Source organism: Labrus mixtus, chromosome 17 (genome assembly GCF_963584025.1).
Source record: "Labrus mixtus chromosome 17, fLabMix1.1, whole genome shotgun sequence".
Classification (NCBI taxonomy): Eukaryota; Metazoa; Chordata; class Actinopteri; order Labriformes; family Labridae; genus Labrus; species Labrus mixtus.
In genome coordinates this window covers 16,886,225-16,899,927 of record NC_083628.1, presented here as the reverse complement: position 1 = coordinate 16,899,927, position 13,703 = coordinate 16,886,225, and positions in this window count along the sequence as shown.

Genomic DNA, 13,703 nt, shown 5'->3' with positions numbered 1-13,703 from the left:
ATATCTTTTCAACATTTTCCAAAGCAAAAGTTTGGTTTAATGATTTGAGTGTGAAACACAGAAAGTTACTTACATGTACCAGAGCTCAAGTAAGGCTCCTCATGATGTTTATCTGAAAACAATAGGTGCATGTCTCTCTGAAGTGTAATATGAATTGTAAAATCTTCCACCCTTCAGCACAAATACACACATACACCCTCTCTCCCATCTTCACACTCTGTCTGTAAATGGCAATATGTTCTTTGTCTGCTTTCTGGTTACATTTGTGTTGTCAACTATACTATCACTTTCTCTTTCTTCTACTTCAGGCCTATTTCTATTCCAACTCTATTTTCTTTCCCCTTTCCATCGCCATCTCTATTTGTCTGTCTCTCATCCTCACAGTTTGTCTGTTTCTATATTTCTGCCTCCTTTTCACTCTCCTTGAGGCAATTATATTCTTTGATCACTGAGGTATTCTTAGTGATATTCCTGTGGATTGCCCTGCTGACACCTCCCACTCACCTTGTGTGTGCACACAGAAACATGTATATGCAAAGGAATCCATACATACAGCCTTCACACAGCCAAGGAAGACGCACACCTTGATATCCTCGGTGACCTCACTGTGATCTTCCTTCTACCCAGACAAGTGCACAAAACATCTAGCATCCTCATTATATTTTTTTCCCCCCGTTGATTTAAAACGTTGCCCTTCTTTTACAGTATGTTAAACATTGTTTTCCAAGCACAGCCAGGACTTTAAGTGTTGTGCCAGAGTTGTGGTTGTGTATTGTAGACATGTAGGGGTCTGATCAGCAGTGACAGCGGGTGTGGAGGTGGTTCTGGAATGCCAGAAACTGTTGTTGTCTCCTGGAGGTGTCGTCGGATTAATTCTATAAAATGTCTTTGAAGGATGGTGCGAAAAAAAAAAAAAAGAAACCTTAAACCGCCTGCTTACATCTGATGATCTATGTTTTTGTTTTGGTTTTTTTTGGGCATGTATGCTTTTTTTTCTTTGTTGGTTTTGGTAATGAGTGAATGTTGTGATGTTGGTTTTAGATTTTTCTAAAATCTTCTTCAATTGGATTTGACAGTGTAAGAATTAGGATTAAAGTAACTCTCTAAGTAGAAGATAGTGCTGGATGTGGGAAAGCGGCACATCAGAAAAAGAAAAAAAAAAGTCCTATCAAAATATGAACTCCTTGGTTAAACCTTTAAATGTTTTGGCCGTGAACAGTGACATGTTATCACCTTAAGGAGGACAGTTGCATAAATACATATCCAGCAGATGAGTAGAAATCATAGCATGCATTTGGTGTCTGAATGTTTAACATTGTTGCGTGTGTGTTGCAGCCAGCTGAGGTGAAGCAAATGGGAGCCAAATTAGAAACGTTGTGGGTCGGAATACCAAAAGAGGATATGAAGTTCTTAAGAGCTGAGGAAACTCTGACTTCTTGTAATGCTTCTCAGATTTTGTCTCCACATGTGATAATCAGTATCCATTTTAATTTATTGGAACAGTTTGGTTTTTAGAAGAAGAGTAAGGCTGGTTTAGAATTTAGAGGGAATTATTGTGCTCCAAATATTCCCCAGATCTCCGTCATATTACAATTAATTGATATTAAATGTGAAAATAGGAATGCCCTTTGAAGGTATACTTTGAACCGTTTATCTTCTTTTCTCAGGTTGTAAACATTTCCACAGGACATATTTTGTACTAACGCAGAGAGCACCATATTTAATCATTTTTCAAACCCAATGGTTTAGTGCAATCAGATGTGATGGTATACCTTGAGGCTGAACATTCAGCTGTCAGTTTGTGTGTGCCCACTGGTGACAGCAGGGGGGAGAATGGGAGAGGAAGGTCAGACTAGGTCACTAGAACACAGACACGCACACACACTACTCTGCCTCCCAGTAAGTCACACGCACACATACACACACACACACACACGCACATACATACACACACACGCACACACACACACACACACACACACACACACACACACACACACACACACACACACACACAAATTGTTAAACGAGTGTAATACAGCTTTACTGTTATAATGAAAAAATGCCTTATTCTACAATGCATGAAGCATAACCATGAGTTTACAAAATAAACAAAGCTTATCTCAAGTTTAAAGCTAATGATCTATGAATTGTTGATGTTTGATGTTGATCAAATATTTTTCATACAGTGTCCAGACAATACATCCCCTTGGCAAAAATGGGCATTATGGACCCCGCTCCCCCCTCCCCCCTCCCCGCTCATCCATTCCCTTACAGACACACACGCACACTGCACCCCCATTCCCCAAAATAATCAGCTTTCGAGCTTGACCAGCTGGCCTGTGCGGTAAAGAACTCTGGGATTTTCCAGAATGTCGTGGCAATTTGTTGAGACATTGCAACACACTTGATCTCCAAAGAAACGTCTGTGCTTCTTCATGGTCAAAATTACATCTTTTCATTTTTATCAGCTCTTAGTGTTCCTGGAAAGTTTACATTTAAGTAGAACATATACATCGTTTTATTTTATATGTAAGCAGTTAAATGCAAAACTGCTTTTTCCCTTTGAGTTGAATTATTCACGTTTGCAAAGCAAAAAAGACAAAACTGACTTTGGGTATTCCATAAAGGATGATTATATTTTTAATGGCAGGAAATTTGCCATGTCATAGCAGGGAAAGGATCTTTCTAATAACTGTATTGACATGAATCACAGCTGAACATCTTTTACATGTCCTAGTGCCATCATGTTGTTACACCGGTTTCAGCATTAGTCAAATTAACAGCATGAAAAAAAATGTAATAAGCATCACAGATAAGAAGTCAGAAGGAAATCATTCAGAGAAAAATGCACCGGAATCCCCATGATGGTTGGTCACGCTGACTGTTCAGGATTGAGGAGACAAGCAGAGATGTAGAATAAAGCATTAAACACGTTATTTGTTCATCCTTCATGCTTTGTAGAAGACACATCTGTTTCATCACCTGATACTACCTCAAGTGGATCCTATGCAGGTGGAGGTAAACAAGAACTATATAAGTGTTCTTTAACCAGCGTGTTGTTGTTAAAATAATCTGTATACAATCGGATGGTTAACTTATTCCTGACAAGTTATCAACTCTCAAAAAAACTTCTACATTAATAAGTCTATGGCCTCCGTTTGACCCCGAAACATGAAGCACTTGTTTTGGGCTTAAAAAGAAGGAAAGCGCGCAAAAAACACATACACACTTACACCGACATGCACATACACACACACACACATCCCCGTGGGCATCGTTAAGCCCTGCTTAGCAGCTCAGTGAGGCTGGCAGGCAGCGCTGCTGATATTCTCTCTCTATTTTGGCTGCTCCCCTCTGCATGCTGCTCCAAATCCTCCTGCTCTCTTTTCACACATTTTATCTCCCAACTCAGGGCCTACAGAATATATACTTCATATAATGAAGTGTGTGTAGGGGCTGAGGGATAACTTATTCTTAGTACAACCCTTGGAGAAAAAAATACCAGAGGATCCAAGATGAGCGGTAGAATAAATAATCAAAACAAAGTGCTCTGATTAGCTCTACAATATGAGAGAAACATTGACTTTATGCTAATATGTCATTACATTAGATGGAAACAACCTACATGCATATTTGTTGGACCAATCAACATTCAAGATGTGTTGATTTCTTGATACAGTGATTTAAATAGTCATCTCCTGAGCCAACAAGACAAAACATCTCATTTATCCCTTCGCTGAAAGACAAGTGGGACCAAAGTGATCTTAATAGAGTAAATGAGATGATCCTCCATCACTTATATTTGCCATTCAAAAATTTGTAAAATGTCGACTTGCCAACCATGCATCATGACATGGGCTACATAAACAATGCTATGGCATACCCTCAGGTTCATGCAGTTCAAAGGGAAACAGTGTTTGTGGCTTGATAAAGCACGAGTCAACTCGGAGGAGAGATGAGCATGTTCCTGAATTCAGACTACCCCATAATAACCGGGCTGCCATTTTAGAGTTATATAACAACCCCCTCCTCTCTCTTTTACCCCCAAACACTTTGGCATCTTTTTCAATCGATTGACTTCATTTCCCACAGGCAAGCCCTGCTCCCCCATCCTTTTTATCTGTTTCATCCTTTTTGTGTTCTCCAACACCCCCCCCCCCCTCATTCCCCCCCCTACTCATCCAGTCTTCCTCTTCATCTTTTCATGTCAGTCGCTTTGCTTTTCTCTCCTTCAGCTTTTTTCATACAGACATACATTATCATTCTTCCTTTTATAACTCATTCTTTATTCAATATATGAACCTTTTTTTTCAGTTCTCACTTCCTTAACATCTCCGTCCAGTAGTATCACCATACCACTGTGTCCCTGCAAGAACTACTTGACATGACTAATGGCTCAAAGTGGCCAACAGGGTTTAAGCCTTTTGAGGACATTTACCTTTAAAATGCATTTATCAATATATACACACACACAACAGTACAGCCACACCCATCCATAGATCTCTGTATTTCCTCTTCCTTTTAACCTACAACTTCCACTCATGATGGTCACACACACAAACACACACACGCACACACACACACACAAACACACACACAAGCACACACACAAACACACATACACACACACACGCATGTGCACATGCACGCAAACACCCCAGGGGTCCAGGGCAATCCAATTGATTATTTGTTCAGGTCAATGGTGTTAGCTTAATGCTGGCATCTCTCTTCCTTTTTTTCCTATGTCCGTCCGTTATCAGTGTCATTTCCTCTTAGGTCAAAAACAATGAAAAACAAGCTACTTTCACCTAATATATGATAATCAGATTTGTATATTGTAGTACATTCAGATATGTGGACTATGCAAAATTAAATCAACAATTTTAATTTCAAGCAAAAAAAAACCAAAACATGACAACAGCACAACAGTAATCTGTTACAGGAATAAGGATAAATATACATTCATGGTTAATATTAATGTCATTTACAACCATACCATTCTTTCTATGTTGGAGGCATAAAGGCAGAGAGACAAAGACACAAATAACGAAAAGATTTTGCTTAATTAACGCTATGATTGACTTGATTGATACAAGACAATTGTAAGAAAATGACGGTGTTCTTGTGTTAATCAAACTCTGAAGGTGTACAATAACTTTACCAAAAAGGAAAGGCTTGGATTCTTTTGAAACTGTTTCATTTTAGCAATTTGTATATATATATTTATCTCTGCATGCTTTTATCTGACAACAAATGAGTATGCATTGACAGATTTTCTTATAACGATACAGTGGATTCATTGATAAATCAGAAGTCAATACTCTGATGATGATTTACTAGAAAAATCAATGTAAACCCTTTAGCGTATGACTTATGTAGTGTTTTCATTTTCAAACCTAAGATTCACAAATATTCTGTATTTACCTCCTTCCTCCTATTTCCTTCACTTAATTGCACATGCTGCTTGATTTGAATGTTACACATGAAAATAAATGGGTCCCTATAGAGCAGTAACAGAACAGAGGGTGTGTGTGTGTGTGTGTGTGTGTGTGTGTGTGTGTGTGTGTGTGTGTGTGTGTGTGTGTGTGTGTGTGTGGATGGATTAAAGGGGGGTTCACTGTGGATGGTTCCCTTGGGAATAATCATATATCATAGTTTCCATTCTGTTAACACATAAATGATGCACATTAAACGAGATATGCATTTTTTTTTAAAATTTTAGTTCATGGAAGGATTTCTTATGAATGTGTGGTCACACATACACATGGTAGAGTTGAACAGCTGCCCCTGCTGGTTGAGTTTGATGTTACAAATTCAATAATGTCAATTCAGTGACATTTATCATATAGTACTTATTACTCCATCTAAGCCCCACCATGTACATTCATCCAAAGGTATCTTAACAGCTCCCCAATATTCATTTAGCAGATACCCAATATCACTGGAGATATGTTTGACTTGATACTATTACCATGTTTAATCTGTCTGTCTGTCTGTCTGTCTGTCTGTCTGTCTGTCTGTCTTTCTGTCTGTCTGTCTGTCTGTCTGTCTGTCTGTCTGTCTGTCTGTCTGTCTGTCTATTTAAGCTACCATTAAGATTTCTGGTCTCTCCTCTGCCCTTTCATCACCAGCTCTAAACCAGTACTGCACTCTTGCTCAGCTAGGCAGTTTAAGATATCACCCCTTCGCTCCTCAAATTTGGGCATGTAAAAGAAAACTGTAAGGAGTGTTTAGGTCGGAGTCCAGACGCCAAACACAAACTAGGTTCTTCTGCTGCAATATATATTTTTAAACAAGTACAACGTGAGTTCTCTGACTGAAACATAGATATACTGTGCAGTATCTGAGCGAGAGAGAGAGAGAGAGAGAGAGAGAGAGAGACAGAGAGAGAGAGAGAGAGAGAGAGAGAGAGAGAGACAGACAGACAGACAGACAGACAGACAGACAGACAGACAGAGAGAGCAACAGTGAAACCCATGTCACACAATGAGAATATACAACAGATTGCAATTTGCTACAGTCTGGGATTTTACTTTGGTGAATGTCTGTCATTTCCACAAGGGACCAATGTTTTCTATACCTTGCAAAACCGATTAATCACGCTATTGTGTGGCAAAAATGTAGTCGTAATTAAGTCCAATAAAGCTAGGTAATAGGCTATCATCTTTTCAGCAGATTTTCACTCTGACATCACACTGAAACTTTTTTTTCGCCCTTCATGACAATACTTTTTTTTTCTTTCTATAATATCAATATCCAGCTCAGCACTTTACCAATATGGAGGGACATTTGATTTGATGTAGTGATGCAAATATATAACATGTAGAAAACTACAGATGTACAGTATGCCACTTTGTCACTCTCTGATTTCCTGAGCAGCATAGAAAAAGCATTTGCTATCTATCGATGTAGCTGAGGAGGAGGTGGTGGTACAATGCCAGTTTGAAGGAGGACATATATTCTACACTGGTGTCGCCGCCTCATGCCCACAGACACAGATGGTTTTATAATTGTGTGGTAGCTTCCAGTAGAGAGTTGTTAAAGCTGGGAGACACTGCTGAGGCTCACTAATAACAGCTTGTATATGGGCTCACTGGATGCTCATAGTGTTTCACTGAAAAATTAAACCTTAATTCATTTATTTTATATTTATATCGTTTGGCCTTCAGCTGCTTTATTGACTACAAAAAAATGTCAGGGGCAAATTTAAACTGTGGTCAAGGAGTTTCTCTATTTTAAGGTGGAATTGAACAGAACACAGCTTTTACAGACATCTTTATTGCCCATTTAAGGATTCCTGAAGGAGAGAATAGAATACATTTATGATTCAGTTGTTGTCTATTTGCCATATGCCATGACACATTACATTGTCCATATTTAATTTAAGGTGCTGCTTCTTGGGATGCAAAACAAATTCTTGCTTAAAAAGCTGACTTTATTATGCTATCACGTCTAATCAGGGCTCATCATTTACCTGCCAAGGGAGCAGTGGCACAGCTGGCGAACTGCAGTGCTGCTGCAAGAACAGCTTGCCTCCAGACATATAGGACAGCAATGAAAAGAGATATAAAATACCGTATGGCTTAATGTTTCTTTCATGGGCTGGGAGACACTGCGTCCAAAAATGCTGAAACCATCAATTTCACCAAAAAAACCTTCATACATCAAGATGAGATTATTTGTGCTTTAAATAAGACGTGGCAAAGTTAAAACATTTTTTTTTTTGGAAAGGTAGCTTATTTTTCCTCTCAGGAACTTATAAAAGGCTACAAACAAGACTAAGCAAAGTCCACATTCCTCTCCAAGCTTACACCAATATCCCTTGCTGTCTGACTGATGTTGGTATAAAGAAGTCTGATCAGTTCATATTATAATTCAACATTCTTAATGAAAAACCAAACAAACACCAAATAATAAGAAGGACATACACAGGATTTTTTTCATTGTGTGGTTATGTGTCGGTCCTGAACAGGATATGTAGTTTAGAAAAAAGGAAGAATTGATCAACTATGCAAAATTGCAAGTGTCTTGTTGGATTTGACAGATGAGGTGCATAACCACTCCATTATAGACCGTCAGGTAAACCAGTGGAAAATAGTATTTAATAAGCTTAAATCCCACATTAACAATTCATACACCAGATTGAGCCATCTGATGTTTCTTCCGTGATAATAGCGATCTGCACTGCAACTACAAATGTAAAGATCATTCTAGTGACTTGTTTTGGAAACCTTTTGTACCTGTTGATCTGGTGGTGCAAAGTTGTTAAAAAGAAAGTGCATTTAATAAAAAAACATAAAGCACAAAAATGAACGATGTGAGTTTGGACCTATGTCTTTTGTTTCTGATACAAATTAAAACTAGCTGCATTTGAAAGGATGATCATGATTGTAAAATACATTGTGCTGTCTCTTGTACTGAATTAGTGATGACGACTGATCACCTTAGTCAGTCTAAAAAGGCTTGTCTTATACCATCAGACCTTTACTGATAAACATTAGATTCAACATTAGATATGTTCTAGTTGTCTGTCTTTTTTTATAGCATTCACACTTTGCAACCATTTCTCAACCTTAAAGTAGTGGTGGATTGATGGAGTGCCTTTGACAATGTGAGCTATGTTATTGTAGGCATGGGTTCCTATGATCATTTATTTTCCGAGGGTAGGGTGAAGAACAAGATTGATTAATTGATTTTTAATGAATCAGTCAAGTAGGGGCTGCAGCACCTTGCTTAAACGAATACCTGGGCTCCCTCGGAGAGCCAGCTCTTACAGACAGAAACTGGCTCTGGCAATGGGGTCCTCTGCAGTGAAAGCCAGATGGCAGGCAAAGGCTGGAACCTGGGTCTGCTGACTGAAATTAACACAGACTGGTTCAGCTAAAATTACAACTCTCTGTAGCAACAACTACATATACTGTGGGCTCACCTCATGATCATGTCTCATCATGATGTCTCATCAGACACCAAAGAAACAAATATCACAGAGAGGGACAGCTCAGTATCGCACATATTTTTATAATTATTTTATCGATTCTGTACAAGAACTTGGAAGCCCCCCCCCGAAAAAAAAAGTCTAGTTACCTATTGTCCCAATTAATTAAATAACTGCTTCATTTTGCAACAAAATCATGTCCTCACTGTTCAACTCTCCCAGACTAACAAGACGGCTCTAAACCCAATAAGATCACTCTATAACCAAGCTCTTAAGGTCTTAGATAAGAAACCACGACAGTACCATCACTGTGATCTACTCACAAAATGTTAAGCTGTGACAACCTCATCACCTCTAGAGGTGACTGCAACACCGTAACACAAAGTTCCTCCCTCTCTCAGTCAGCCTTTTTTTAAAGAATTGAATAACATCTCTCACAATCTAAACAGTAATACAAACTACTACAGTTCTTCCACAGATTTTGAGCAATCTTGTCAGCACTGATCCTGTATAGGTGTTCTGGGTACTTTGGCCACTCTTAATACAGTTCTTGAATTTTTATATGGCACCTTCTATTTTAGCAGTGTATACTTGTGGTTTTTATGAAGTAAAGTACCTGCACTAGCATCTTCGTTACTTTTAAACATAATTACTGTGTCCCTCATATTGCACCTTCTACTTTGCAATATGCACTAAAAGGTCACATATTATGCAAAATACACTGAACAATGTTTTTCGAACACTAATGTGACCCTAGCCTGTCTTCAAACCCCCCAATTATAAGAAAAGCCTTTCCTCTCCGTCCCCTGCCTTCTCCACTTTTCAGAATATGTGTGCTCAAAAAGGCCTGTTTAAAGATTTGTGTGACATCACAAAGGGCAGTAACCCTTTATAACTGCCAGGTGGATCGCACTCCTACAGCTAGTCTGCCCTATCATTGTAAACATCTGGGCATGGTGCAAGAAAGCCTGTTTTGAATGAGTAAGGAACCTCCAGTAGTATCTTGGTCACATTGTAGTACCATATCTTGGTCACTTTATAATGTAGCTATTGTGTATTGTATATTGTCCCTCATATCATGCAGTTTGTATTATTGTCCTCCTATAATTTATTGTGTAAGGTCTCCTTATATGCAACTGATCATTTTAAAAACATATGTTTTGTATATTCTATATAATCTTTTTAAATACATTGTACCTAGCAGGATATACTTATTGTTTTCTAAAGTGTTAATATCCATTTATTATGAGTTTTAATCTATGTCTTGCATCACTTTTATAAAGGACTACAGTTGGAAATAAGTGAAATCAAAAAATCTGATGCAACCATCTTTTCATTTTTCTTTGTATAAATCATCAGTGTCATTGCACGCTGTCTGATGAATAAAATAAGTTACTTATAAGAATAGCTGTCTTAGTTGTTCCAGTGTTTGTTTGTAGGTTTTATACAGTATATATATATATATATATATATATAGATACATGCAATTTTAACGCCTATATTTTAGTGTACAATGATACTAGTGTGTTTGTTTGTGTTTGACAGCCATTGTTTTTCCCCATGATGCAGTTTTCCTCATATGAGGGCCCTGAGACATATTTTACCAAAGGATCACAGAAAGACTAAACATATTCTCATCTCTATAATCCCTCCATTCGTAAACGGAGCAGAGGGTGACAGACAGAGCAGCAGACAGAGTGAGGGACACACACACACACACACACACACACACACACACACAGAAAATAAGAAAGAGAAAGAAATAAGTGATGTACAGAGGGAGATGGTGGGGAGGAGAAGGGATAATACGGTGAATTAGATAAAGTGATGGAATTCAGATGAGAAGCTAATATACACAGAGTAAGGACTAAAGGAAACGAGGGATGAGTGGTGATATGAAGACTAATAGACAATGGAACAGTATAGTTGTTGGCTCATAAACGGGAGAAATAGATGGGGGCAAAGATTTGTGACCATGCTTAGTGAGTAAGACATGCATAGCTATGAAAGAGGAAAGGAATATAATTAAATTGTCTTCTCATTTAAAAAAAGAGATGACATAAATGCATTATACAGTGACATCGTGCAGGAGACATGGAGAAGAACAAAAATGTCATGGATTTGTTGACAACATTAATAAGGGTCAGGGCTCTGTCTGCATACTCTCACTGTAACTGTTCTTCACACACACACACACACACACACACACACACACACACATACACATGCACGCACACACACACACACACACGCGCACACACACACACACATACACATGCACGCACACACACACACGCACACACACACACACATACGCACGCACGCACGCACACACACACACACACACACACACACACACACACACACACACACACACACACACACACACACACACACACACACACACACACATAATTTGGAGCACAGGAAGTGTCAAATGACCCCAATAGAAACAAAAACAAAGAACCACCAGAGTCACAGACACATATGTCCACATATCTGCATATAACACACTCCTGAGTGTTTGTCAGAGTCAGTGCTACAAATTGAAAAAGCCTGATGCAGGAAACATCTTTTAACTATGAGAGTATAAAAGCAACAACACACATCAATTCATGCTCAGTGATACATTCTTACTGCCTGCACATGCTCCATTGAAACACTCTAAAAGACAGTGAGGTATTTCTGATGACAGAGTCATCATTTGATATTCTACATGTTGTTTTCTCTGATGGGGAGTCAACCTACTTCTACACAGGCATAAGGGAGAGAAACAAAACTTGGAACAGAGAGAGAGAGATAACATATACAGAGAGACCAAAAAAAATCCAACCTGTCAGATAAATTCTTAACCATCAGAAAAGCTGGAGGCATAATATGAGAGAGTTGGGAATACTGAAGGCAACTGTAGGTGACTTTTATAAGTCATAGAATTCATTTCATTTTCTACTTTGGATAGCTCTCGTTTGATTTTCTTCCAATGAAATCAATTTATTCAAATTATAAATTATATTATTAATTATAAATACATTTTATGAAGTGGTTGGCACTCAAGATACCAAACACCAAAACTGCATAAAATGTAAATTTCTATTTATGTTCCAAGAGGGTTTGACTCTTTCTTTTTTGAATACGTTTTTTTTTTTGGGCCTTTTTTCCTTTACGAGATAGGATAGCTGAAGAGAGACAGGAACTGTTGGGAGGAGAGAGAGGAAAATAACATTCAGTAAGGGACAGATCGAGTTCGAACCCACAGCGGTTGCGACTGTAGCGTACAGAGCCTCTGTACATGGGCTGTGCGCTAGACCAGTGGTTCCCAAAGTGGGGGTCGGGACCCCAAGGTGGGTCGCCAGAAACCAAGAGGGGGGTCGCGAGATGCCTTCCATAAAAAATTAAAAATCATTTAAAAGTGCATAAGTATATCTTTTTACCATTTTTGTAAATATACAAAAAGTAGTCCAATGTCATATAAGACAGTATCATTAAGTGAAATGGAAATTACATTTTTAATTCTTTTAGGCGTTGTATTATTTTGTGTTAGTAGTTTTTGGATAGGTTTATTAGTGTGTGCGTGGCTGTCGCTACGTTATATACCTAACTAACCACCTTAAAGAACAGTGGGGGGTCCCCAGTTTCTGTCACCCTTATTTTGGGGGTCACGACCTGAAAAGTTTGGGAACCGCTGCGCTAGACTATCTGTCACCCAGAAAATGATTCACCTCTTATAGGGTTTTAATTGTTATCTCTGCCACTGGCAATGGATGCACGTCAAACAATGACAATGTAAAATGCCCTTTCTGCACAATCCTGACAAAATACAACTGGGCTGATAGCCAAACCTAAAAGAAGAGCTGACTAAAAATGGCCATTAAGTGCCACTATTGATTCCTAAGGGGCAATGTCTCCATCTATTGATTTTGAATGGGTTTGCCTTTAGGTAAAGGATCCTCTTAAGTTTCAGCTGAGTGCAATTTTGAGGGTTTTAAGTTCACAATGGTTGAAACTGCACTTCTAAAATAGCATGAGAGAAATAAACTAATGGTTGGAGTTTTACTTGTGACCTTAGGTGCCCTGTGTCTCTCCATGTGTTCTTTCTAACAATTAATGATACAAGATATAGCCCCCTTGAGGTATGCATCCTCCAATAATACCATAAAAGAAAAATGCAATAAGTGAACAACAAACCAGTTTGGAAAGTTATACCTTCAGAGATGAACAGATCCCTTGTGTATGAGAAGCATGTCTCTCAACATAGTGTAAACCAGAATTCCCCCTCAGTGATTAATAAATGTACAATTTAAAAAATAAATACAAATAAAGCATAGTCAAAGTACCACTTTATATTGGAATAAGGTGAGCTGATAGGTGTCCAACTATTCTGGTATTGAACATTTAGTTTTAACTGGAACCTTGTTGCTGTCTAACAATGTGCACTGCATTGTTCAAAATGTTAATGAATAAGACAATGTTAATCAATACAGTTAATCAGTAGAGGGCGGCTGTGGCTCAGTTGGTAGAGTTGGTTTTCTCTTAACCAGAAGGTCGGGGATTTGATCCCCAGCTATTACAATGAATAACATGGAGATGTGACTTGACAAAAATACTTTGGAGCTTGGACTCTATACGGGGTGGTTGATGTGTTTGGAGAATGACAATTCTGACCATCAACAGAATAAATCCCCCACCATGGAGTCCAGACACTGGTGGTGGTGAAGCTGATGACTTGATGAGACCGGATGGGTAAAGAATTGATGGCTGATGATTC